This window comes from Mauremys mutica, chromosome 12 (assembly GCF_020497125.1).
Source record: "Mauremys mutica isolate MM-2020 ecotype Southern chromosome 12, ASM2049712v1, whole genome shotgun sequence".
Taxonomy (NCBI): Eukaryota; Metazoa; Chordata; order Testudines; family Geoemydidae; genus Mauremys; species Mauremys mutica.
Window position 1 is genome coordinate 74,221,121 of NC_059083.1, and position 6,274 is coordinate 74,227,394.

The following is a 6,274-nucleotide window of genomic DNA, read 5'->3' on the forward strand; positions in this document are numbered from 1 at the left end:
TCCAGCTTTGTGATTTGGGCCTGTCAGACTGATTTTGTACCTACATTGACATTGGTACATGTACTTTTCCTAGATCCGTGTGATCCTTTTAATTCTTATAGCAAGAATGCTTGTCTGTGTCAATGCAACTGTTCTTTCTTGCAGACTGTCTGTTTGCCTCTGATTCCTTATCAGTGCTGTGATTAGAAGGAACTTCCCAAAATGTGATTCTCCCCACTCACCTTTTCAACCAGCAGCTGTGAAAATGGGCATAAATGGCCTTTTGCCCTGAGCCTGGACACAACTGATATCAGAATACTCACCCTTACACTCAGCCCCTCAGCGTAGGCAGGATCTTTACCCATTGCTGTAAATTGGTTCTGAGCCTGAACTTTGAGTCAGATTTGTCTTCTACTCACTCTCAGATGTTCTGTGTCTCTGCTGTCACCCCTAGATTTGAACATCTGTAGGCAGGGACATTTCAGTGAGGAGGAGGAGCAGCTTGGAATGTGTTTCCCCAATTGGTTAACTTTTGGGACGTGATGCAAAGCCCATCCGATTACTCGGTCTTCTGCCTGCTTGAGAAGTGTGGGAGCTATATTTATACCTTTGCTTTGATTTTTGACACTTGGCCTGTTAGTATTTGTCAAAACATTTTTTTAACTTTTTGGTGATTTGTATATGATGATTTTGTATTGGATCATTTGTATATGAGCCTGTGTGATAGCCACAATCTAATATTTAATCAATAATTCCTACATCAGTCCCACACTGATAACACTCTAAAACTGATCAACTTCTGCAGATATCTTTTCATTATGCTTTCTTGCAGACACGCTTTAACTCAGGGGTTTGCCCACAAATGTCTCAGGCATGATCTTGGAAAACCTTATTCACATGACTCTCTGTCTAATCTGTCTAGTTTCTCAAAGTGGGCAAATCTGTGGCCTGGCTTGCATGGCATTGCAAGATGTTAGAAGGCACAAGGCACCCCTTTAGGCCTCTGTACGGGCTATCCATATGGTGAGTAGCAAAGCAGGGAGATGCCTCGCAGAGTTGCCACATCCCCTCTCCACTGTGCATATGCGTAGGACCTTGTGAGGACTGGGCAGAGGAATGGCTCTATCCTCCAGTGTGCCTCCTATTGTAGTTTAACTAGTGCCCCAGGAAACACAGGCTGTGGCAGGGACAGACGCAATCTGACTTCCAGTGTGCAACTCTCCTCCTTCCCTTGCGTCAAAACCATGATTTACCAAGAACACTGTGACCATAATCATGATAACTAAGCACCTTATAAATCCATGAGATTCTTTTTGCGTGTAAGGATTACACTTGTGAGTAAGGGTGATGCACCTCAATCAGCACTTAGAACATGAGGTAAAATCCTGTAAATGCTTTCTATGGCAATAGCACTATATAAAATCTAAGACACGTGGTGATATTTTGCAGAGAATTTTTAGTTAGGCTTTTATGCTTGTGAATTTGGTGCAGCTGAATAAACTGTGGAGTAGAGGAGAAACAGTTTCTGCACAGAACTTATCAGTGAGGTCACCGCTGGCAATAAAGAGAGAAGTTCTCCACACCTGACTTACTCCTGGAGGCTCCTTACTCACAAAATCAGGATTTTTTACCCTGAGTGTTAAAACGCATCCCTTATTCTGAAGAAAAAAAACCAAAAAAACAAAAATTAGGCTGCTGGATAATTATTTTAGGGAGGTTTCATCTTGACCTCTTTACTATCTATTGACATTTCCTTTGATCCTCCTTTCTGTATTTTTTTCTGACTGGTAAGAGAGCCTTATGTTCCACTGTAAACAGAGCTAATGGAGAGAAACTCCAGTCCACATCTGTAACAGGCTTCATTTTCACATCTTCCCATGCAGTTCCCCTTTCATCTCTGCATCTCTGTGTTTAATTACTAAGTCTGTTTCAACAGCCCCAGCATTTCACTTGCCCTACCTTTCACTGTTTCCATGGCCTGATGAATAGAATCCAACTCCTGAAAGCTGAACTATTTTATTTTTAAATGAATCCTGTAATCAGTATTACCTATGTGATGTTACACCCCATAGTCTTCATAGAAATATGGTTATGATATTAATATGGCACAACTAAGATCTACTTTATGCAACATGGCTCATGTAAGGTATCATTGGAAGGATTATGATTTACTGAATGTAATTATCCAATTTGTAAGCATGTATCTTTTCTGTATCTGAAGTTAGGAATATTGTCTATGTAACAATTACAACTGGGTGTATATTTGGGAGACACCAAGCAGACAACAGGCCATCAGCCTTGATGGGCCGTTAGGAAGAAACAAGAAGACTCTGAGGATACTAATCTCTCTCCTTCCTGAGAGTCATCCTGGAACATAGCTGTGACACTACTAGGTCAGGTGGTCCTGTCCTCTGGGTATTAAACACTGACTTCTAGTAATTTTCCACTAACAGGAGGTCAAGTTTGGGAAACAAAAGATTCACATCTTATGTAAATCGTATTTAAGACTGGAGAGGAAGGCAAAGAGGACTCTCCTTCATTGCCTACCCAAGCAGAAAGCCTGCTGAAAGTACCTGGAGGGACAAAGGAACTAACCTGAGGGGAAAGGCAGGGGTGAGTCCAGACTGAGAAAGGAGTCCAGTCTGTAAGAAGAAATAACTGGAACTCTAAGCTACAGAAACTCGGCAACTTGCCTAAAATAGCATTTAGGGTAAGAAATTACTTCTTTAAACTAATCTCTTTAAGATCTTAAACTTAGTATGCGTGTTTTGTTTTATGTGCTTAGTAATCTGCTTTGTTCTGTTTGCTATCCCTTATAATCACTTAAAAACTGTCTTTTGTAGTTAATAAATGTATTTCTTGTTTATAACATAACCCAGTTTGTGCAATCTATATGCGGGGGACACACACACACAAGAAGTTGTACATATCTCTCTTCACACTGAGAGAGAGGGAGAATTCTTATGAACTTGTGCTGGGCAGCTCTTTCTATACAGCACAAGACAATATACCTTTGGGTCTGCAAGGAAGGTGGGCATCTGAGTGCTGGGGCAAGTCCCTTAAGATGAGACTTCCCAAAGCAGATCTCATACAGTCTTTCTGCAGCTGGTTGTGGCCCTGCCTGTGTGTGTGCTGGAGGAGGCTTAAGAGCCTGTCTCAGCAAGACAGGGTAAAGGGGGCCCAGGCTGGCAGAACAGGCGGGATCAGTGGTATCCCAGTACATCATGTGGCACCTTAAAGGGGGGCAACCCATCACAACCTACACCTACAAGCCCTGGGTTTTTTAAATTATTTTTTTCTAAACTATTGTAATTCCTATTGCTATGTTCTGGACTAAAAATATTGTAATCGTCAGGGACTATTTGCAAACAAGGTATATGACTTTTTTTTCTTCTTTGTGGATATACATTTGCTTTTAAAATCAATACTAGATTAAGAGCCACAAAAACCTATTGTTTTTTTTTTTTTAATTAAAAGGGGCATCTCAGTTAATTCATGACAGAAACCTATAGTCACTCTGAAGAAAGGACTGTTTATCAAGCTAGCCCCTACCACCTTGTCAAATAATCACAAATTGGATTTAGAAATTCAGAACCAAGTGTCCAGTCCAACTCCTAGTGAAGACAATGTAGAGATTTTTATTGATTTAATTGGGAGCTGGATTGGGCACTAGCAGTGAAATTCATCCCATTGCAGAAATTCATCCCATGCTGTGCACAAGGTTCATGCATCATTTAAATTCCACTATCGGGGGTGGCCGTGTTAGTCTGTATCCACAAAAACAAAGAGTCTGGTGGCACCTTAAAGACTAACAGATTTATTTGGGCATAAGCTTTCGTGGGTAAAAAACCCACTTCTTCAGATGCATGGAGTGAAAATTACAGATGCAGGCATTATATACTGACACATGAAGAGAAGGGAGTTACCTCACAAGTGGAGAACCAGTGTTGACAGGGCCAATTCGATCAGGGTGGATGTAGTCCACTCCCAATAATAGATGAGGAGGTGTCAATTCCAGGAGAGGCAAAGCTGCTTTTGTAATGAGCCAGCCACTCCCAGTCCCTATTCAAGCACAAATTAATGGTGTTAAATTTGCAAATTAATTTTAGTTCTGCTGTTTCTCTTTGAAGTCTGTTTCTGAAGTTTTTTTGTTCAAGAATAGTTACTTTTAAATCTGTTATAGAATGTCCAGGGAAGTTGAAGTGTTCAGCTACTGGCTTTTATATGTTGCCATTCCTGATGTCTGGCTCATTACAAAAGCAGCTTTGCCTCTCCTGGAATTGACACCTCCTCATCTATTATTGGGGGTAGACTACATCCACCCTGATTGAATTGGCCCTGCCAACACTGGTTCCCCACTTGTGAGGTAACTCCCTTCTCTTCATGTGTCATTATATAATGCCTACATCTGTAATTTTCACTCCAAGCATCTGCAGAAGTGACAAGTATCAGAGGGGTAGCCGTGTTAGTCTGGTTCTGTAGAAGCAGCAAAGAATCCTGTGGCACCTTATAGACTAACAGACGTTTTGCAGCATGAGCTTGCATCCGAAGAAGTGGGTATTCACCCACGAAAGCTCATGCTGCAAAACGTCTGTTAGTCTATAAGGTGCCACAGGATTCTTTGCTGCTTCTGCAGAAGTGAGGTTTTTTTACCCATGAAAGCTTATGCCCAAATAAATCTGTTAGTCTTTAAAGTGCCACCGGACTCCTTGTTGTTTTTTTTAAATTCCACTCAAGTTCTTATGTTGGGGCCTAGGTGAGACATGGGGCATTAAGCAGATCCTCTGTACAGGGTGAATTTCACCCTTAACCCTGAACTGCTTAGTCAGTTTTTACAGAACTCTTACCCAGCCAGAACTCCCTTTGACTTGAGTGACAATTTTTCCTGAGTAAAGACTTTGGGATTGGGCCCTCCGTTTTTTAAACAATGTTGGATTTTTCTCTTACTTTTTTTTTTTTTTAATGTTACAAAGTTTTCTTATCACAAGTAGTTCAGTGTGTGGTATGTAGTTTTTTCCACTGAGTTCTGCTACAATTAGTGGTGTGTAGACTTCTAGGCTTATACCAGAATGATCTATAACAGATCTGTGAGCCTGCTGGGGCCCAGGAGTGCTCATTGTTACTAACAGCTGTGTGTGCCTTTTGCATTCTTTACTTGCTATTCTGGTATATCCGTTCCGCTGTCTAGATACTACCACAAACAATAGTGCTTCATAAACACACCAATCAATAAATTGTGAACTGGACAATAGAGAAGGAACTTCACCATAGGAAAGTCAGGAAAAAATGGATCAAAATAATGCTACGGTGTGTCTAATAAATCCCAAATGAACGAAATAAAGGATATGCAAGTCAATACAGAAGATGCAACATGTACTTTGCATGCACATTTCATTCTCTCCTATGTCAGTGAGTCAGCCACCTGAGTACATTGTGGGTGTATTAGCATTATTTGAGAAGCAAGTCCCTTATATGGGTGTCAGAGATTATGCATTTTGGAGAGGCATGGGAAAAGAAAATGCTGTTGCTGCAATATATTTGAATAGCTTGCTGCAAAAGCCAGTCCCCACCTAAACACAAAACTGAGAATCACAAGTGGTTTCTCTGTCAATCTCCCCACACAGAAATTGCATCCAAAACCATGCAAAGAACTATTTGTTCTACATGGAACTGACTGTCTAAACTCTTCCCATTGCCATACTCTAGTCCGTCTAAATCACTGATCCCCAAACTTTTGAGGGATCCCCCTTTCCTGTGTCTGTGTCCCCCCTGCCCTCCTGAGCCGGGAATAGGGCTGTGACTGGGGCGAGGGAGACATGGACAGGGGTTGGCACGGAGCCGCAACCGGGCTGCGGTGGGGGCCAGCAGCCAGGATCATGGGCAAGTGTGTCTCTGCCCGTGGCCTGGCCCCCCAGCCTCAGCCCTGGGCCAGGAACAGAGTCACAGACAGACATCGAGGCTGCGGACAGAGTCGGGTGTGCTCAGGGCCAGGAGCTGGGGACATGGCTGGGGGCTGGACCGAAGCAAAGCTGGGGACGAGGAGGGGTTGGGTGGTGCTCCCTCTTCCCCTCTCCTCCCCCCGTGGGGCTGGCCTGGGCCCCGCCCCGCCGACAGTCCTCCATGCCCCCCTCGGGGTGTGTGCCCCACATTTTGGGGACCTCTGGTCTAAACTGCCTAAGATGTTCTCAGTTTTCTACCTATTAAAACAAAGCAGCCCTAGACCCTAGTGGGCAGAGTATGGAACCGAGACTATGAGTTGCCAACCCACTGTTATCTGATCCCTTCATCCAAAATG